This window comes from Zonotrichia albicollis, chromosome 1 (genome assembly GCF_047830755.1).
Source record: "Zonotrichia albicollis isolate bZonAlb1 chromosome 1, bZonAlb1.hap1, whole genome shotgun sequence".
Classification (NCBI taxonomy): Eukaryota; Metazoa; Chordata; class Aves; order Passeriformes; family Passerellidae; genus Zonotrichia; species Zonotrichia albicollis.
The window spans coordinates 148,825,478-148,848,400 of record NC_133819.1 but is presented as its reverse complement, the minus strand read 5'-3'; the positions used below and the strand labels follow the sequence as shown (position 1 = coordinate 148,848,400).

At 38.0% G+C, this 22,923-nt stretch overlaps 1 long non-coding RNA gene across 1 annotated transcript in view; it reads right to left on the bottom strand.

Moving 5' to 3' along the window:
• Positions 1–20,027, bottom strand: part of LOC141725442 (uncharacterized) — a 69,394-nt gene extending 49,367 nt beyond the window's left edge. Inside the window, exon 1 of the long non-coding RNA XR_012577298.1 lies at positions 19,911–20,027. This is a non-coding gene — a long non-coding RNA (uncharacterized LOC141725442). The remainder of the gene's footprint in view (positions 1–19,910) is intronic.
• Positions 20,028–22,923: the final 2,896 nt, after the last annotated feature.

The following is a 22,923-nucleotide window of genomic DNA, read 5'->3' as shown; positions in this document are numbered from 1 at the left end:
ACATGTACAGATCTAAAAACTGTAGATCAAGCAAAAGAAATTGTGCTGACAGTTGCTTCACTGATAGATATTTTGACTTCAAATGCAAGCCATCAAGGACCACATATCCCAGGTGCCAGCTTCCTCAGGTTAAGTTTGCACTTATACCTTTTAACTGTCTTCACATCTATTAGATACAAGGTCAAGAGCCCCACTTTTTCAAATTTGCTGACTTCTTACTTCAGAGATGAGCAGAACATAACACATGGAGTGTCCCTGTAAGAGTTATCTCTTTACCCTCCCATTAGGAGTAGTACTGGGTGTGTTCTCCCAAGAAATGCTGAAGCTCCTTAATTTTTTGAGGCATTTTACCTTTTTTTGTTCTCATTTCCATCCTCCACAGTTCTGTGGTGCTCCAGCAGGAATATGAACCCAGCAGCTACGCTGCAGACAATGGCAGCTCAAGATATATCTTGATTATTCATAGTCACACAAAAGAGAATGAAGCTCAACTTGTAGATTAACAGGAGAGGAAATAAGTCTGACTATTTGAAGGAGGACAGATAATGCAAAAATGGCAAATAAAGCAAAATACTGGGCACTGAAGAGAATAGGACTAATGGGTATGGAGAGATAAGACTGGGAAATGATCTCCAATGTATTTTCTGATGATGTGAGCTTCACCTTCCTGCAGCACAGACAGGTTCCTGACCAGCATTCTGTATCACCTGACAGAGAAGTCCATCCAGCACTGACAACATGAACAGTTCCCAACACCCAATGGGCAGAATCTCATAGTCTCTCTCCTGTGCCTTTTGCTTCTTTTTAAATTATTCTTCAAGCAGGTTTTTTCCAACCCTCAATGTCTGTGCCAGTACATGGTAATATCTCAAATAGGACTAGAGTTCAAGCAAATAATTTGCAAATAATTTAATGAAGATTTGCAATGATATTTAGAGAAACAAACTGGGTCTGTACTATCTATATTTTATTTAATTTACTTCCTGAACTCCACTGATCACCATGGAAACTGAGACCTCCCATCTCGGACACAGTCATAAATGTGGGTGTCTTGATTCCAACCTGAATGAGCAAAACCCCAGCTGAGAAAAGCTAGGAAAGACGAGAAAGGCACTTAAGAAATCTGGGTGAGAATAAAGGTTTTAGAAGGAACATGGTGTCAAAAAGCAAATTGTGAGAACAAACATATAAGACCTTGATATGATCTTGTTATGAACAATTTCTGTGTGTATGTGTTCTGAAAGACTTCATGATTGTCCACTTTGTACTAAATGGCAAATCACCTAAATAATGGAAAAAGAAACATTGTCATTTCAGAAAGACAGTTACTAAGATCCTACAGCCATGAAGAAAAGTCAAAGTTTCTCCTCTCATGAATAAAATCCCTTATAAAAAGTTTTCTCATTGGTTAAAAAAACAAAACAAACCCCAAAAACCTAGCAATTAAAACCATTTCCTTTCACTGTCCTCACTTGGACATAGTGGTTTCTAGAGGGATCTAAACAAAACAACTTTCTGTTTTGGCAGCCCTGCTAAATAGATGAAAATATAGAATAAAGCAAGCAAATGTTTATTTTTCCATGATTTCTAGTGTACAGGTTGTTTGAGAAGTTTACAACATTGCTTAGAGGAAGGGAAAGCAAGTGGAAACCATGTCTTAGTGGCTGATTCTGGGACGTAGTTCTGGACACTAATGATAAATCTTTCAGGCAAGCCTGCTCACTGAAATTAAAAAGAACCCCTGAAAGTGATGCCAAAGGCATCACCCACTGCAAATAGTCAAGCTGTAAAATCAAGCAGAGATCAAAGAGGATGAACAGAGTTAAACTCCTGAAAAATATTGCCATGGTGGGTGAGAAAGAAACAAGTCAAGGTAAATAGTTAGGTAACATAAAATCACATGGATCTTGAAATACTGGTATTGCTGAGCTTAAAAAAGTGAGAAACAGAAATGAGGAACTGGGGAAATAAGACTAAAAATGTGTCAGCAGAAAAATTATTAGAACAGGAAAGAAAAATCTTGGAAAAACTGGTAGATGAAAAAAATGTGTAAATCTTCAAAGGATACCATCTTGACAGGAGCTATTGCTACAATATACACAAAATTTTCAGACAAAAGAAAAATACAAGAACTCTTGGGATTTCTTCCAAAGTGATTGTCAGCATGATTATGCCCAGAAATTCCCAGCTACAGACACAGAATCTCCTGAGTTGGAAGGGACCTACAAGGATTATCAAGTCCAACTCCTTGATGATGGAGCAGTCTCTGCCTGGTTGTGTCAAAAAGGGGAGAGGCAATGGGCAGGGACTGATGCACAGGAGGTTCCACCTGAATATGAGCAAGAACTTCTTCACAGTGCAGTGCCCAAGCACTGAACAGGTTACCCAGAGAGGGTGTGGAGTGTATCCCACTGGAGGTATTCAAGAACCATCTGTGTATGCAATCCTGTGCCTGTGTTCTGGGTCCTTTCCAAGCAGACTGATTCTGTAATTCATATTCTTAGAGAACTGCTGACTATGAAAATGCAGTGCCTGTTTTCACTTAAAGGAACTTAAAGAGGGAATGACAAAGTGAAACAGGTTTTCTGATAACGATTTGAAATATACTTCTCTTAAAGCCATCTAAGCAGACAAAATAAATGAAATGCATGTTTTCTTTTTTTTTTAATTATAGATTTTTAGATTATTCTACAAGAGGTTCCAATGTGGCCCTTTGACCTTTATCTTGAAGTGAAGAGCAGTTAAAATAGCAACTGCATAAATTTTGCAACTAGGGGTAATGTGTGAATAGTAAGTTTACAGCAATATTTTACATTCTCTTTTTCAGCCTAGATAATTTGTTTTCTGTATCAGTTTACAAGCTGCTGAAAAACAGCCCCACAAGTTTATTTAAGCCCTTCAGACTAATATTGATCTACATAATGATGCATTGCCCATGTGTTCAGACTTTCAGATGCAAAAATCATCAAATAATTATTCTATGGAAATATCTTGCTGAGTGTTTAAATTCCTGGTATTGGCTCAAAGTTTTTACTGTCTTTTCAAATAGAATTTTGTTTTCCATGGAGGCTGATGTGCAATAAGGGCAGAATTTATTTTTCCTATCTTCTAGGTAGATTCTGCATTTAGCTGTCTTGGAGGGGGTATTCTGTGAAGGCATTTGCACCAGAACATCTGAACAAGATGCTCTTATTTCCCTGATCCATGAAGTGAAATAGGAAACTGTGGGGGATGCTTCATCCAATCTGCTGAAGATGTCTACTCCTGAATTAGATGGATCTTGCCTAAATGCTAAGCCTTCTCTACAACTCTTCAGGAAGAGAATCTAATACCTAATTCATGAGAATTCTAATACCTGATACCTAATTCAGATGTAGACATCTACACCAGAGATAAAAAAAGTTAGAACTTTATTCCACCCTTGATGCCTCTAGTGGATTGAGACATGGACTGGGAGACAGCTCTGTGTTATAGAATTCTGAAGGTCACATCTGATCTTATGAATGTGCAAGGGAAACCAACTCCCTTTAGGATAAACAACATTGGTTTGGCTTGAGTCATCATCCACAACACAGACTCTCTATTCCTGCTCCAGAGCATCCTAAGTGGCAGCTGTTATATCATACAATTTACAAAATGGTTTCATTCAAGCCAGAGCTCTAAAAAATTGCAGTGAGGAACAGAAAACCTACTGACTTATAAAATATTTACAGGTGTTAAAACAGTACAGGTCTTATATAGAAAAGCACTTCTTTCCCTGCTATTTTTCATGCTGAGATAAAGAGGTTTTTTACCTGGTTGTCACATTACTTTAGACATATTTCATACATTTTGGTAGTCTGAGGGAATATGTCTTGATCTCTGTTTGGTTCTGCAATCCATAATCTTACTTCTGCAAATTATGGAAAACTTCTTTCTGTCTCTATATTTAAAGTATGCCCATCACAAAAAGAATGACAAATGCTTAGCATTTTTCCTGGTGTCTTTTCCATAACAATGTAAAAATATTTATTGTCATTAGTTCACTAATTTATCAGCTTTCACATTATTAGTGAGAAGCCTGCATGGGATTGAAATTTGGAATTATATCAATGAAGAACATACTTTACAATTGAGATAAATGAGAAACTGAAAAATGTTTGCAGAAAAAAAAATTCTACTTCAAATTTCCATAAGACATCACCCTTTGAAGAAACAATGACTTAATATCTTTAGACTCAGAAAAAGGGCATAGAGCATTCACTTTTTTTTTAAATAAAATTTAATCTATAATGAGGACTCAGTGAGTTTCCCTTGCTCTATACTAGATAATCTTCACTCTTCTGTTCTTATATAATTTTAGCTGAGTTTGATTTGCATTTTTCATACAGGCAAATCAAAACTACATAAGGTCACTTTCTGCAGGTGTGGTAGGTGACTAGCAAGAAAAGCTTGGCATCTGCTTTCCGTGCCTTTTGTTTTGCAATCCCATGCATCCTTTATGCAAGTCAATTTTTCAACTTTAGAGGCAATTATCATTAAGTTCTTATGCCAGATATATATAATATAAAACTTCTCAAATTAGGCAACCAAATATTTCCTCCAAATCCTGCAAATATAGCTAACTTCTTATTTTTTTTATTATTATAATCTTATTGTACAATCAGGACTGTGACTACTTTGTGAAAGATTAAAGATGAGCTGACATTCAATGGCTGGAATGGAGATTAAGATTATTAAACAAAATGCCAAATTGAAGTCAAATATTCACAAAAACATTGAACAAATTTCAATTTTACTCTTGTTCTGTCATTTAGAAACCCTAAAAATTCTGATCCTCATTCCCAATTGTTCCTCTTTTTACAAAAATAAGAGATGGAAGCATCAATGGAGAAATTCATTCAGAAAATATTGATAAGTTGAGTGTTTATAAAAGATACCAGGTGTAATGTGAACAAGTGAGTACTTAATATTTCATCATTCCTGGCATTTCTGTTATTTCACATGCAGTCTGGGTATCGTCTTTACAGGAAGCTCTTTTCTCAATTTACTTCATCAGACGAACTGAAATAAAATTTTTTCCCAGCCCATGGACCTGCAGAAAGGTTTAGTCATTATCAAGTCATTACTAAGAGCAATAAGATACACAAAGATTTGCAAATTGCAAACATGGCAATTTTATATCTCTTGTATGCAATGAAAAAGTTTTTAATTTTGACTGCAAACCTTAGAGTTTTATTAAGTTCCACTGGGCACCCAAGGGCATGGAAAATCAACTATTACATCTCTTCAAGTATTGTAAGTTGGTTTGTTGAAGGAAAATGGTTCTTCTAGTTGAAAAATACACTTCAGAAATGATGAAAGCCCAAAACCAAGCAAATATTGAGGCACAGAATTTGCATCTAGGCAATAAACTTAGAGTGCAAAAGGTATTATACCTTAAACAAGAATGACTCACTATAGAATATAATGTGTATATCTGAAGAAAAATTTTATGCATACACACTCTGCCCCATGAGGTTGAGAAAGCACAAGTCAAATGATGCTAGTGATCACTGTGACTTTCCTCTTCTTCTTTCCACTGGGCTCACGTTGCGGATGGATCTTATTGAGGATATATATTTCACATTAAGATTTTCCAAAATTTCATTGTGGTGGAATCACCCTGGCTGGATACCAGGTACCCAACAAATCTGCTCTGTCACTCCCTTCCTCATCTGCGCAGGGAAGAGAAAATAAAACAAAAGGCATCTATGTCAAGATAGGGTAGGGACAGATCAAAGAATCACAGAATCCTTTAGGTTGGGAAAAACTGCCAAGGTCATCGAGTCCAACTTCTGACTGACCACCACCTTGTCAAGCAAACCTCAACACTGATTGCCACATCCGGTTTTATCTTGAAGACCACAAGGGATGGTGACTCCACCTGAGCAGCCTGTTCCAATGCTTTACAGCCTTTTCAGTGAAGAAATTCCTCAAGATATCCAAATTTCTGTCAGCAATGGCCTCCATGGTCAAAATGGAGTTCACTTGGGGAAAGTAATTTAACTTGTTACCAAAGAACTGAGAGCATAGTGAGGAGATACCAAATCAAATCTTAAACACATCTTTCTGTGATTCCCTCCATCTGCCTCCTGCTTCAGGTTCCATTTCACTCCTGAATCTTCTGCCTCAGGGAGTGGTGAATGGGAGTTATGGCCAGTTCATCATGTTACCTCTCCTGCTCATTGCTCTTTACACTCTTCCCCTGCTCCTGAGAGAGGTTCCACCCATGAGAGACAGTCCTGCATGAAATTCTCCAATGTGAGTCCTTCCTGTGGGCTGCAGTTCTTCAGGATCTGCTTCAGCATAGGTTCTTTCCATGGGGTGCAGTCCTTCAGGAATACCTGCTCCAGAGTTAGTCCCCTGTGGGGTCACAAGTCCTGGCATCAAACCTTCTCCAGCGTGGGTTCCTTGCTCCAGGTCCATGCCATGACCCTGTTCCAATGTGGGTTTCCCACAGGGTCACAGCCTCCCTTGGGCATCTCCCTGCTCTGGTGTGGGGTCCTGCAGGGGGATCTCTGCTCCCCATGGACCCCCATGGGCTGCGGGGCACAGCTGCCTCACCATGGGCAGCACCAGGGTGTGATGGTGTTCACAGGGGTCTTAGGATGAGGGAAGAGACGAGGATCTGACTTCATGTTTCAGAAGGCTTGATTTATTATTTTATGATATATATTATATTAAAACTATACTAAAAGAATAGAAGAAAAGATTTCATCAGAAGGCTAGCTAAGAATAGAAAAAGAAGGAATGATAAGAAAGGCTTGTGGCTCGGACTCTCTGTTCAAGCCAGGTGACTGTGATTGGCCATTAATTAGAAACAACCACATGAGACCAATCACAGATGCACCTGTTGTATTCCACAGCAGCAGATAATCAATGTTTACATTTTGTTCCTGAGGCCTCTCAGCTTCTCAGGAGGAAAAATCCTAAGGAAAGGATTTTTCATAAAATATGTCTGTGACACCAGGGGCTGCAGGGCAACCTCAGCTCTGGCACCTGGAGCATCTCCTGCCCCTCCTTGTGCCCTCACCTGGGTATCTGTAGAGCTGTTTCTCTCATAAATTCTCAATCCCATCCAGCTGCTGTTGCACAGCAGGGTTTTTCCCCCTCTTACACTCCCACCATTCCTGATAGGTTCAGCCCTGGCCCCAGCACTGGGTGCATCTTGGAGCCAGCTGGTATTGACTGTGTTGGGCATGGGAGAACTTCCAGCATCACACAGAAGCAGTCTCTGCAGCCTTCCTGCAAATAAAATCTTGTCACATAAGTAAAATAGATTTAACCTTGTCACATAAACTAGATAGATTTATATATAAGTTATTTTTTTTTCAGCAGAGGTGTTATAATGGAAGAAAAAATTTCTGTGTCATAACTAAAATGAATGACTATGTCATGTTTCTACAAGAGGGATGAGTGAGAACTGTAGCAGGAATAAACAGCAAAATAAACACACAGGATTTCCTCCAAATTTAACAGAAGGGACCTCATGACTACTTTGTGCATTTTGAAATGTGGTTAATGTGCTTAAATTGAAGGTGTCCACGCTGCAATTTCTTTGTATCATTAGCAGCAAAGAGGGGACACTTCAGCTTTTTTGGTCCCCACAAGATGTGACATCCCTCAGGTGAGGACTTAGGCTGGGAGTCGTCTACACAACAATGAATGAACTGACTATTTACACACTCCAAACAATCACAAGTTTTAGTTCCCTTCCAGCAGCCTGCAAGCGTTTTAAGGAGTATGTTAACTGGACAGGAGAGAAACACCTGTTTCCTGGGCACTGAGATTCATCTCTGTGTGAACAATTATATCAAAACCGTTAAAATGCTGCAGAACCTTCCTATTACTAAGAAGTCCTGACCAGCAGCAAATTCTCCCAAGGTTGGATAAAATTCTTATTTAAGCATTTATTTTGATGCCTCAATTTAAATAAAATGTATTTATGTACTCACAGCAAAGACGCTGCAATGACCCTGTCAGCTTCAGGCTTACAAGAAATGGAAGGACAGCAGGAGTTGAGATGCACCACCATGAATGTTTACAATGCTGAAGCAGCAAGGTGGGAGCCACCCTTAAAAGAAGGCAGAGGAAAGTCTCCTTCCCTCATCAACTCAACCTAAACAAAGAATGGAAAGTTTTAGATTCTTTCAACAGACGCAGTACTCAAGAGCTAAAAGCCATGAAATCAAATAAAATGAGCCCAGTGAAAGTTGTTGTAGTAATTCTAACTCAGTTAGTTTCACTGGCATGGCAGCTTTTCCCCATTTTATTTCATTGTTTTACAATTTCTGTCTTTCTGAAAAAAAAAAAAAAAAGTTAGACTCTCTGCTGGTAGTTTTCCATGTCATGAATAAATATTTTTATCGCCATTAGTTAACCATTAATGTTCAAAGCATACCAGATTATATTAAAACGTGCAGCAATAATCCTGCTTAAAAGAGCTTAAAGAATTATTTCTACATCTAGGAAGCAGATGCATCAGTCTAAATTATTTCCCACTGCCAGAAATAAATATAGAATATTTAAAATAATGTAAAACACCACTTTTCCATTTCCTGGCATTTGTTGAAGGCTCATGTTAACCACTTAACTGTTTAACCTACCAGGTCAACCTGCCCCTTTTAAATCACTTGTTCTGGGGAGGAACATCAGAGTTCATCAGATTCTATCAGATGATGGAATGCCTCATCAGCTCCTTCATAAAACAAAACAAAACTCATCAAGATCAGGGGGAAACATTCAACTGAGCCTTGGGTGCCCTAATGATAAAAGCAAATGGAGAGGGATTGGAATGTCTTTAAACTCAATTCATTCCTTAAACACATTAGCAAAACTGTGTTGTTCCATCCCTTGTTTTATTTTCTTTTTTTTTTTTCTTCTCCAGTTTTATTTTCCTCATACACAACTGTCTAACTTTATGTGTTTCAACCTCATTAAACTTGTATTCAAGCTGAGTGTCTTGAGGAACGCATCAGCTCAGAATTGATGATGGCACACTGCTTAAAAAAGAGGGAAGACATACTGTTAATGATGACATATTGCTGAAGTTCACAAGATGACAGGAGGTATGAAATCCACATCAGAGCTTTTCTGATTTGGAAGGGGAAAGTTCAGTCCTGCACAGGTTTGCATCAAAAAGCTCCATTTAGCTTCTCTTCCGCTATTTGCATTTCTGATGTGCATCATTTTCTGATGCTGCAGTTCAGCTCCTAATAGGGTGTTATGCTAACCAGCAAGGATGACAGGGAAATGTATCTTTACCATTTCCTTCAAACAGGAAGCGCTCAAACAACAGCTGGGTGTGGCACTTCCAAATATTGGTTAATGAACAAGTTGGTATTCAGTTCATGTCCTTGTAGATCTTTCCCAACCTTAACCATTCTGTGATTTGATGATATATGAGTTTTGAAGATGTGAAAGAAGGGGAAGGAACTTTTGTTTAGTATCTAAATATTTTTATACTACCCATGGTAATTTAAGGATATTAATATTTGATGATAGTAAGAATTAGGTTAAATGTTAAGAAGGTTAGCATTAAGTGGGGAGAAATAAAAATGAGCAAAAGGTTGAATCTTACAATCTTCAGAGAGATTTATTTTGTTGCTTAAAGAAATAAAAATATATATAAAAATAAATAATGTGTTTCAATATGTACACTCTCAGCATAAAAAATCTTGACAGGGAGGAGTTTTCCTCTCATCCCGGTAAACGCAGGTATATAACAAAATCTCATCTGTCTCTATAGGACCTTCTCAAACCTTCAAAATCCACTCTTTCAATAGCAATCTGTATTACATACTGATTTTCTAAGGAGAATAATTTTCTTTACTGACTGAGTGTTCATCAGATTTACTTCTATGATTTTCCTTCCCTCCATACTGGAGAAATAGGAGAAGTTTCATAAGTACTACATAAAGAGTTGTTTTGGTTTTTTTTTTCTGTCACATGAGAATAACTGTTGAGATTATCTAATGGAAATGGTTGAGTGTCCTCCACTTTTCTTTCCATCTTCACCCCAAATTGTATCAGTAAGACATTTGATTCTATTCTGTGGCTTAATCAAAACAACTTCTTCTGCATTAATGAACTCTATCCTGTCTGCCATTACCTAAAATAGCCATGCTCAAAAAATCTTTAAAAACATTCAAACATGGTCCATGTCTGCATAAAACCCTGCATTTTTTTTTTTTTTTTTGCCATAAAGATGTGTGAATCTTATAATTTTATCCTTTGAATGTACCCAGAACTGTCCGGACTTGAAAGAATGAAAAAGCTCAGATCTCTCTCATTTCCAATGCCCTATGGATACAAAAAGTTGTAGGAGTTAGATTTCTCCCCTTGATGGGTTTATCCAATTGGGATATGTGAGTTAATAGCACAACAAAGTCAGCACAAAGCTGAGATCTTTGCAGGTGCAATACAGTGCTAGACCTATTTTCATTGTAGTTTTCTTATTAAGATGCTAACAAGAGAAAGAGAATGATGCAATAATGAGGATTGGATCTACTTTGGAATGGTTTGGAGATGTAATTCATAAAATAAGAAAATTATTAGGGTGATGCTATGGGATCTCAGCATTTAGTTCCAAGCCTCCCACCATGGGCAGAGAGCCTTCCACTAGACCAGGCTGCACAAAGCCCCATGCAAGCTGGCTTTGAACATCTCCACAGATCCAATTACTGCTTTAGTTAAAGTAAAAATAAAACAAAACTATCTTTAAAGCAGGAATGAGAAATAGCTGATTTCCTGTGGTGAATGCCTTGGGCAGTAAGGCAGGAAGTCATGTTTCTCTCTCTGGGTTTTCTGTTCAACTCATGTGGACATTCTCTGTCTTGCTGTAATAGGGCCTATGTTGCAGATGGGTGTTTGCAACCAATTTCAAACTTGCTGGACAAATGCTCTGTAAATCTTTATAACAAATATGTTTGATGACTGTGACAGCTCTGCATTACTGGGCTCTTGTATTTTATATTCCTTTTTGGCTCCATTATCAAGGCTAAAGATCCTCTTCTTTTCTCTTCCCTTCCCTTCTCCTTCACCTTTTTCAGGCCACCCAAAAGCAATTTCATATCTCTGTTCTAGCTGCATTTTTCCAGTGTATTCTCATTTTCAATACCAACTCAGAACTGTGCATTCTGGAGTATTGCTGCCCATTATCATATGGGATGGTTTCCTTGGGAATAATAATTATTCATAAACTGCTAGCCAAGTATGGAAAAGCAAACAAAAGAAGAATGAAAATGTTTACGGGATTTTTTTTTAACTGAAAATCCAGTTTTTGTCTGAATATGGGCCTATTATGGGCTTTCTCCACAATCTAGACATTGGGTGTTAAAGAACATTTAGTAATTAAGAAGTTTGGAGATTTTTGTTCTGTAAAATTGAGCTGAAACATATCAATTAATCAAAGTCTTATGATGAGACTGGCAGACAGAAAATGACTGGAGAGGCAGATGGGCAATGTGATTCCATAAAATATGTTTCCTTGGAAAACAATGTAAAATCATGGTAGTGCCTGAATAATGTCTGACTTTAGGAGTCTTATCAGCCAGGATGTTGATGGTTGTGCAGTTGGCTTGGGGACGTCTTGCTCTGTAAATGCTCCACATCAGGCTCCAACCTCCCTCCACATCAGGCTCCAACCTCCTCAAAGCTGTTTATTGTGACATTTAGATTTTTTTAAATTGGTACTTATTCTAATGTAGTTCACAATTGCTACAGTGATAATTAGACTCATAATCTTCAAAGAAAAGAAATAAGCCTGAGACATTTTAGCGTAGATTTTGATTTCTAAAAATTGGAAATTCAAGGCCTATATGCTTTATTTTTTGGTGTTCATTGAAAGGTTATCTCCTTTGAAACATCCTTGGCCTGGGGAAAAATATAAGTATTCTTTTACTGCAATGTACATGACCCTTGAAACTAAAAAAATCCTTTTTTTCTTTGTTGGGTTAGTTTGGTTTGGTTTCATTATTGATCAAATAGATTTTTAACTGTCTGATTCACTAAATTTAACAAAAATAAATGTTGAATAATATATTATAAAAATTTTCTTGACTACACCTGTACTAGCAAATTGAACTGAGCAAAGAAATTAGTGAACACACTGAAAAAAAAAATCATGTAAACACTGCATCTTGATCACCTGTGTAGTTAATTATGTGGAATATTCTTTGTATTGCTGTGATCCTTGCCAAAAAAACATTCTCCTAAATCTCTTTTCAAAATAGATTAAGTACCAGCAGAATTTGGGGATTTTTTCGGATAATTATTTAATTTGTCTGGGATCCTAGAGTGAGGATGAATTTAATACCAGATGCCATTAAAATTTCATATTCTGTAGTGCTGCATACACAAACCATTCTATTCTTGCTGGCCAGAGCTCCAGAGTCTTGCACAGGTTTCATAAAGAATATAAAAAGCACAGAGAAGGAAAAGTAGGAAACTGGGTCAGTAGGGTCAGAAGGGAACACCTAGAGCTTAAGAAAAAACAGAATTTGGAGCAGAAAGGGCATTATGAAATATGTAAGAAAATAAAAAGGAAGCCAGAAAGACAAAAGAGATCAGTGAAAAGGAAATGGGAGGGAATGAGAGCACCAGAATTAGTGGCATAGGAAAAAACCCCTCAGAGACCTGGCAGAAAGTTTGAACTTTATTTGAAAGTTTGCATTTACCTTTTGTCTCATTGAACATCATTTTTGTTTCACAGTTATCATGTTGCTTAATTCAAGGAAGCATAATTAAATCAAAATAGCCAAAATGGAAAGAAAACAATTGAAGACTTGAGATTTTAAAACAAAAGATCCCTTCTTCCAGGCCTAATTTATCCATTTATGAACAATTCTTTGCTCCACTAGTAGCATGGGGTTACTTAACATAGTAGTATTAATGAAAATAGTCAACACCCTCAGCTAAAATCTACCCACTCTGTCAAGTTCATATATCTAAAATTCTCTTTTTCAGGCTCAGATGTGCCTTTTAAAAGGCCATTAGTGCACAGGGAGAGCAGAGGTCTGAACTGAGTGTGGAGAACACAGCCAATTAGTACAATTACTGATACCTTAGGCTTCAAGATATTTTTTTGTGCTATCAAAACTTTATTGAGAAAATAAGGAGGGCTTAGGCACAGGCAACATTTGACTGAACATCATGAAAAATTAACAAGATTTACCAGCTCAAAAAACAGCACTTTTAGGGACATGGAAGGAATCCCACTGTCAAGAATGTCTTAACCTAGAGAGGGACATCCTTTTAGTGCATTCTTCAAAAATACAATACAATAAAAATATAACACAATTTCAAAAATATAATAAATATACATTTATAGAAATAGTTGTAATCTTTCTGCTTATCCCTTTACTTTGCATAAGATCTTTCAGGTTAAATTCAAATACCTGCTTCAAAGCCTGACTTCCCTGATGACATTGGAACTTCCTTTGAGGCCATGGGTATGCCCATGACAACAAATTTTAAAACAAAGCAGTGTATTATGTCATGCAACTACTTACCTAATAACTTAATACACTACTATTTTGTGCACTAGGAATAGTGTAAAATGTCATTATAAGCAGCAACAGATTGGAACAGCAGCTTTGTTACTGTTACATATTGTGCTCCAAAGGAAATGCTCTGTGCTCTGTACCCAAGCCACTCTTTTCTGTTATTCATTTCTCTGTGGAATTAATAATTTTACCCATTTCTCAGTATTTCAGCCAAGATCTGTAACATGGAAGAGGAAAACAAAGTCTGTGGAAATCCAGATAGACAGGGCAAATTCTTTTTTGAAAGGGTCTGGTGATTTCTTTTGCCTTTGAAAACAACACTGAAGTTCCCATTGACTTCACAATGGACAAAAATATGCTTCTTTGTGTCATTCTCTGCCTCTTCTCTCTCTTCATTCATATGCATGAGCAGTACCTTAAGTCATCCATATTCACATTTTTATTGAGTACTTTGTATCACAGACAGCATGTCTGCATCTACAATCCTATTGCACTGGTCCTACTGTGAAGACATTTTCTCCCTTTCAAAAAACATAATAAAAATCACTGCCAGCTTATGCTCAATCACAAATTATGCAAGCGTGTCATGGTGTGACTGGAAATAATCCTCGTGGATTCACTGAACAAATTGCTGTAATTTTGTACCATTCCAAGTTCACCTCCTCTCAGGCCTCACAGAATTTATTTATCCCATGTTGTGTCACCCTCTAAGCAGCTAGAACTAAAAAAATCCCAAGTCTTTTCTTTCTCCCATCTATCAGTGCTGCTACTACATCTATCTACTAACATGTGGTACTGCGTTAGCAGGAGCAGCAGCACAGTTTTGGTGGCAGAAGTTACAGCAGAATCAGGAAAAACATTTTCCAAGTCTCTGAGTCCAACCTGTTCGAAGGAGCTCCAACAGACTTAACACAAACAGCTCAAAATTATCTGTGTTCTGCTTGGGTGGGTGAGAAAGTTAATTTTGAATCCTCAGTAAGTTTAACTTGATAGTCATGGATCACGCTGAACAATCTTCTGATCAGTTCAGCTTTAGTCCTAATATTGGCTTTCCACCTGTTCTGTGAACAGCATTCAACTATTTCAGTGTCATTCACTACCCTGGTGGCAGATGTATATCAAGAAATAGTGGTTTAATGGAGAAGAGGAGTAGTTTCCCCCCTATGTTCAGCTGGAGGTGAGAACTCTGAGCTGCCAAAGCAAAGTAAGGTTTGTAATCTGCAATCATAAAAAGTATTGATCCACAACAGTAATTTCAAAAAATGAGCATCAGATCTGGACAGATCACATGCTGAACTGTTGTTGCCCTGTGGTCTCTGATGACATGTCCATGCCTCTGTCAAAAGGAAAAACTGCTGCTCTTCTGGAAATATGTCATTTATCTATTTTTCTTCACTCTTCAGTGTTACTAATGCAGTTCCTTCTATTTTTATGGTTTCTTTTAAAACTCACATCAAACTTGGAAATGCACTGTCTGTACAGCTATCACTGTCTTAGGTGGGATATTTATATCAGAGACTTGCACAGTTATTTCTCCATTAGTTTTTTTTTTTTTTTCTGTCCATCACTGAAGCAGCGGAGGGCTTCTAAATTGGAGAAAAAACTCAAAACAGTGGCTTTAGAATGGGTTCCAGGGTTGCACATGGGCTTCATCAAGTCTTCTGAACCATTATGGAAAGAGAAGATGTATTACCAACTCTGAATTGACAGAATAAATTTTCTGTTTAGTAGCTGGTACAGGGCTGTGTTTTGGATTGAGTATAACCCAGTGTTGTTTTGATTGTTTCTAAGTACTCTTTACTTTAAATCAAGGACTTTCCAGTATCTCACACTTAGCTATTCTTGAGGTACACCAAAAAGAGGGCAGGGAGCACAGCCAGAAAAGGTGACCTGAATTGGAAAAAGGCATATTAAATAGCACAGGACATCATGCCCAGTATAAAAACAGGGGGGAGTTGACTGGGAGCCACTGGCCACTGCTCAGGGATGGGATGGGCGCTGGTCAGTGAGCACTGGGCAATGGTACTGTGTGTCACTTGTTACTCTTGGGTTTTGGTACTCTCTCTCCCCTTATCTTTTCTGTTATTTTTTAAATTATTGTTGTTGTTATTACTACTACTACTACTACTACTACTACTACTGCTGCTACTGCTACCACTATTACATTTTGTTTTAATTATTAAATGGTTCTTGTTTGAGCAATTCAATAATTTAAACCCATAGATTTGAAAAGGTTAATCTTTTCTTTCTGATTCTATTCCCTACTGGAACATGTGGAGGTGAGGGGGTGAGAAGGTTGCCAGCACTTAGCTACCAGCCAGGGTTAACCCATGGCATCAACTTCAGACACCCTTACAGGGTCCCTGAGAGAACAGGAAAAGTGTAATACAATGCAGAATATCACTATTGTTGTTGTGCCCCTGAAGAAGATCAGAAAGAAAAGGGAAATGGGAAGAAAGCACTCTGAGTGGAAGAGACATAGTCACTGAAGAGCTGTGAGTATTAAATATGCTTTCCATGTCGCTCACCATGTCCAGACATATTTCCTGGTCCTTGTAAGCTGGGCTGCCCATATGTTCACAAACAATTGTTTTAAAATACAAGTTTACTTACCAGACAGGATTCCCCAGTCTCTCTGAGCTCTCTCACTGTTTGCTTCATTTAAAATGACATTTAATTAAATGAACAAGGACAGGCTTTGTTTCTCCATGGGAGTGGGGGTATATGCAATATCATGATGAGTTGTTGAAAGAAAAAAAGAAGGAGTGGTCAGAAGATAATTACTTTTTATGCCTTTTCAGACATGAGTTCCTCTTCCAGACAACAATGTTAAAGTAATGTTATTAAAAGACATTTGTCTTAGCCATGACTTTGCTTCTAGTACTGGAAGTTGCAGAGGCAACTTCAGCTCTTGTAAACTTTATGTTAACAAAACAGACTTTTTTTTTTTTTCAATATTTTTCACTTTTAAGGCACCACTTGCAGGTCATCCAGTCTAACCCCCAGCTCAACTTTGAGGCAGCTAGAGCAGGTTGCTCAGGGCCATGCCACGGTGGGTTTCAATATCTTGGTTATGGAGATTCCATAGCATCCCTGGAAAACCTGTTCGACCACATACAGAATAAAATTATTTTCCTATTTTTAGATACAATTTCTGGTGTGTCATTCTGTGCCTACTGTACCTTTATGGGTTGTCACTAATAAAAATGTGGCTCCATTTTCTTTATTCCTCTCATTAAATATTTTCACATGTCGAGAAGGTCTTCCTGAGCCTTCTCTTCTTCAGCCTCAAAAAGCCCAGCAAAAAGACTATTTATGGAAGCAAAGTCCATTTAGGGTGAAACAATTTATTTTATATTCAGCTTTCATTAAAGTCTTAATTAACAGCAAATAATCAACTAACAATAATAAAATCTTCTCTGCATGTTTTAGTATACATCTAAATAGAAACTACTTCCCTATATTTGAATAGATACAGAAAAACACGCACAAAATACATTTTAGTCTGTGTTATTTCTAGCAAGACATCAGGACAAAAAATCATTTCACTAGGTGAAGCTGGAGATTCCTTTTCATTTACTCTTCACTTGATGTTTCTAGGTTTCATCCAGCAACTACAGAATATTTTAAACACTAACAAGAGTGCATGAATCACATTTTCATTAACAATTGCTTCCACACACTTGAACTGTATGAAAAAAAATCATACAGCAGTCTAAGATTTAAGAATCTGGACTCTCTGATTAGCAGAGACGAGTATTTAGATCCATTTATTTAAATTCTTTAAGAAAAAGCTGAGAAAGAAGCACCAAGGACTTTCTTTTTGCAATTAAAAACATAGTGGGAACTATCAATTTAAATTAAACTCTATTCTCAGCGACATCTGTAAAAATCAAACCTTATTGTAATAATGTCAAGGGGGTGAAAACAGAAGAGTTTGTTTACTAATTAAATGAGGAGCTGCAAAAGAGGTTGGGGATAACAGCAATATTCAGTTTCAGTCCAGCAGGAGCTATGGGCTCACATTGCATTATTTATTTACATTGGATGTGATATCTCCTTGAACTGTCCCATCAAATGCGACCTTTCATTTGGTCTCTTGCCATACTGGCTGAAGCAGAACAACCCATTTGTGAAGCTCCAGATAAGAATAAAAATGAAGAAGAACAAGGAGAAATGTAAAATTTGAGTCAAGCTTACATGATTTGAAGCTGCAGATCAAGAGAATGAGACTTCAAAAATGCCCACATCCTGTCTGTATAGATCATTCACCTTTATTCCTGAATTTGTAGTAATTTTTGTCATAATTTACAATCAGCTATGCATATTTGTACTAAAGAAAAAGCTGCCTGCAACAGTCCACCCTACAGTTATTCTTCAGTGTTTTCAAAAAATAGAGAGGTACTTAGTTTTTAAAGAAAGGAAGAATTTGGGTGTGTAATTTAAAAAAAGAATCCATGGAAATGAAATGATAAAGCAATGCATATGACAAGAAGTAAATTATCATTGTATTTCCTTTTGGGTGTGCAATGAGATCACCATGCTGAGGCTTTGTCAGTGAGTGGTGCTAAACCAGCCAGGGAGTGGCAGAATTGGAGTGTGATGCTGCTGTGCCTTTTTTAACAAAGGAAAGTTGAAAATTACTCAGTGAGGCCCCACAGTCAGTTTAGTTTATGATTTTAGGGGAGTATTTAGGCTTTACTCAAACAAAACAGTCAGAATTAAATGTAGTTGTCACTAATACTTAGGTCTTGTGACCATTTGATCTGGTTGGCAAACTCACTGTATTCAAAATTTAATGATTCTCTCTGTGGCTGTTGAGCATGAGGCAGATTTAAAACTGCAAAACTGCAGATGACACTTGCTCAGGTAAGCTGGAAATGACAACCTTCTCATTAGGCCAGTGATGGCCACACCAGGACATATTGATCTACCCTGAATGTCTTTTATATCTGGCAAGGATATGATGAATTACATAATTTCTTCTTAATCATGTATGAAATACTCAGAAGCTTTATTCTAAACTCACTTTCTTTTCAACATTAAAGTTCTTTCCTTGATTCTTATTTTTTCTTCATTTGTTTTCTGTTTAAAACAAAAGCATGCTACGTATTCTGTATATATTAAATCCATATATTTACATAAAATAATTACTCTCCATTCAATGAAAAATTACTTTATCCATGACAAATTTTTTGCCTCTTAAAAAATCAAATGGATAAGCACTATGAATTAAATTACTTTAACTGATAATAGAGCTACTAGAGGTCTTCTCCCACATGCAGTTGAGAAGTGGAGAAACTAGAAAAAATGGCATTCTATATTTCATAAGAAAAACAAAAGTTAAACAATGTTAGTTTTTAGATGACATTTGTGGCCAGTGATCATACAGTTAATTCTGTTCAGCTCAAGGCAGTCTTAATCAGCTCCAAAAAAAAACCCACTCACCATTACATTTACATAAATCCAGAGATGAAAAATTGAGTAAAAACCCTGATAAAAGAGGATTTAAACTCGGTTGATAATCTTCTAAAGGACTTAATGTGCATAATGTTGGATGCACCTTTGCATTTGTCCGTTGTACAAAATCTGGATGTAAACACAGGCTTATGCTTTGCTTCTTTACAAAGTGCAACACTTATGTATATCTCCCTAGGAGGGTGGTGAAGCAGTGAAACAGTCATGGATGCCCTATCCCTGAAAGTGTTCAAGGCCAGGTTTGATGGGGCTTGGAGAAACTTGGTCTAATGGAAAGTGTCCCTATCAATGGCAGGGGGTTGGAACTAGATGGTCTCTCACACCCCTTGTTTTGCGGAGAAAAGAAGAAACCCCACAACTTTGTAAAAGTTGTAAAGCTTTACAGTGCTGTTTATTACAGCACTGGATGCATGTGGAGATTGCTCTCCTCAAAAAAGGCATGCGTGCCTCTGAGAACTTCAGGTCTCAATTTTTATCTCTCTCTCAAATACATATGCATACAGTTTCACAGTAGGTTCATACATATTCATTTTTATGGGTTTCATGTGACTTTTATCACTAGTTCCTTTTTATCAGAAAGATTTCCGAGGTCAGGTTGACTTGCCCTTACAGCAGTCCCTGTCTCTCTCTATCATCTTCTGTCTCCTCCCCTTTATCTCTGTCCTTTGCTGAAGTAACTTCACTGAGCTTAGGCCTTGCAGTCTGGCTAAATAACTATGATTTCTAACCACATACTCAACTCAAAAATGTACATTTCACCTAAATTAAAATGGATTTCTATCCTGGAAAATTTTCACTTTGCTTCACCCTTCGAACCCAAACCATTCTATGATTCTGTGAGTCTATGAATATTATTCATAAATTATTTCCAATAGATTTCATTAATAGAAATAATTAATCTCCTACCTTTTTCTTGTAGAATCACTTTCTAAAGACCTGCACCTTCCCCACCACCACCTGTTTTATGAAACAAACCAATTTGCTAGTTCTTTTCTTGAATTTAAAATTACTTAGACTGATTAATTATATGCAATATATGAAAGAAAATCTCCATGGAGATATAAAAATAGCCTGATGGAGTGGGTACAACAGAGACCAATGAAAATTTTAGTTGATTGATGAAAGACAATACATGTAAGAAGTCCTTAACCCTGAGACACACAACATGATTCTCAAAGAACAAAAATGACCATGTTTATCTGCTGGAGAAAAACTAGTACTGCCAGTTGATTAGCTTACAAAAAGACATCTTTTCTTAATGGCAGTTCAGATAATTAGGAAGGAGAAAATGAGGTGTTGAAATTATGAACAGAAAATGGCACCAGTGATTGATGGAAAAGAGTTCTACTGCGTGGGATAAAGAGCTGCAGTAACGACCATCAGAAGATGGACATCGCCTTGAACAGAGAGCTATGGGGTCTGTCAGGTAAAAGAAACTGAGAATATTCCAGAGAGAGACCTCCAGATAGGATTACTAAAATGGTTTTCTTCCTGGAAAAAGACTTCAGTGATGAGAAATCAACAATAAGAGGGAAACACATCCACATTTCCATTTGTGATGCCGAAAGAGACAATGATATGCTCATATTTTGCATTCCCTGTTGCAAATCCAGTTTGGTTGTAACACCTTTATTTCAATTAAAGAAAGCTGTTACAGACTGGCACTGAATTACTGACATCCTCCCAGCTGCCAGCTGTCCTGTTAAGGCAGAACTGTGCCTTGTCTGTTGCTAGAAATGATTGCTCTAAATTAATTTTCTCCAGTTTTTCTAATCAGAGCATATCACACTTACAAATTTACTATGAATATTTCCAACCCTAATCTGTCATGCAATAAACAGATTTTCATCTTTCTGCTACCTATGTAACCTAGGATTAACTTTCTCCGCAATGGCGCATGAAGAGAAAAATATCTTTTGTATTGGGTTTGTGTGGCAAGGGTTTGGTAGTTGGGGGCTGCAGGGTGGCTTCTCTGAGAAACTTCCAGAAGCTTCCATCATGTCTGACAGCCAATGCCAGCTGCTTCCAGGATGAACCTGCTGCTGGCCAAGGCTGAGCTCTTCAGGGATGGCAGAAAGTACCTCTGGAAGGGAATATTTAAGGACAGAAAGTGGGGATAGGGACTGTTGTGGGGGAGCTGAAGAATATGTGAGTTAAACAGCTCTGCAGATACCAAGGCCAGTGGAGAAGGAGGAGCAGGAGGTGCTCCAGGACCAGGACTGAGATTCCCCTGCAGCCCCTGGGGCAGCCCATGGTGAGGCAGCTCTGTCTCTGCAGCCCATGGAGGATCCATGTCAGAGCAGACAGATGCTTGGAGGAGGCTGGAACCCTTTGGAAGCCCACCCTGGATCAGGTTTTCTGTCAGGATCTGTGACCCCATGGGAGACTCATGCTGAAGCAGCTGGTTCCTGAAGGACTGCACCAGCTGGGAGGGACTCATACTGGAGCAACCTGCGAAGAACTGCAATCTGTGGGAAGGACTGATTTTGGGGAAGTTCATGGAGCACTGTCTCCCATGGAGGACCCCCAGACTGAAGCAGGAGAAAAGTGTGAGGAGTCCTCACCCTGGGCAGGAAGGAGCAGCAGAGACACCTTGTGAGTGATGAACTGATTGCAGTCCTCACTCCCCATCTCCCTCTGCCACTGTAGGTAAAGAAGTAGAGAAATTGCGACTGAAGTTAGCAAAACTTTAGGGAAATGTGAGGCTGCTTCTGAATCAGATGTGTGTCCTTGTGATGAAAAACAGAAGTCAGAATTACTAAATGCCTTCTTTGCCTCAAACTTTAATGTTTAGACTGGCCCTCAGGAATCCTGAACCTTGGAGGTAAGAGAGGAAGGTTGGAGAAAGGGAGACTTCCCCTTGGTCATAGAGGGTTGGGTTAGGAGCTGGTTAGACAAATGTAACAGCCATAAATGCACAGGACTTTATGGGACACCCCCAAAGAGGCTGAGGGACCTGTTGAAGGTGGCAGAGCTCTGGAACAGGTGCTCAGGGAGGTCATGGAGTCTTCCTCTCCAGAGACATTCAAGCCCCACCTGGACACACCCCTTTACAAACTGCTCTAAGTGACCCTGCCAGAGGGCTCTGACTCGAGGAACTCCAGAGTTCCCTTCCCTAAAAATCCTGAGATTCTGTGAACCAAGGCAAAGCAGATGACAGGACATTGGCAATGCAATCTCTTATTTCAAATACAATTTTGATGTTAGAAAAATGAAATTCATTCTTCAAAATGTCCTTCAGCAAATGTTGCCATCTCAAAACTCATGTCTCTAAATTCAGACCATACCTACTGGTCTCTTCCACGAAAAAAATGAGTAGAAGTCTTGTAGTTAACTGTTCCCACTACTACTGAAATCAGTGGCAACAGCAATCCTGTACTGAGCCCACTGCTTTGGAGAAATTTGTTAGAAAAAGGTTTTTTTCTCATTAAGCATCTGCTGTATTGCAAGTGTATCTATAGCCAAAAATTTCACATTAAATGGTTGGTTAAGAATTGACCATGATGCATTTTGGGAAGATTGTGTCCATGGCATAGGAGACCCTGAATGTTTTTCCCTCAATCCTAATTTTACAATGTATGCCAAAAGACTTCATCCTTTACGCTCCTGACTTACTTATTAAGTAAGAAGAGAATCAGTCCTTCATAGCTAAACAGAACAGATGTATGGCTTTAAATGACTGAAAATTATATTTCTTCACTGTAGATTAACATCCTCCTACTCCTTGGTAAATGCACATGCTCATTTTCTTGATTGAGTATAGATTCAAACAGCTTTTTTTTTTAGAAATAGACATCCTTAGATGAGATAGTCTCAGCATTCAGTGGTATGTTAATGCCAAATCTTCTGCTGTACAACATACTTTGAGATTTTCATCAACAAAACATTGTGCAGCAGGTGAACAACAACTGGGGAAAAA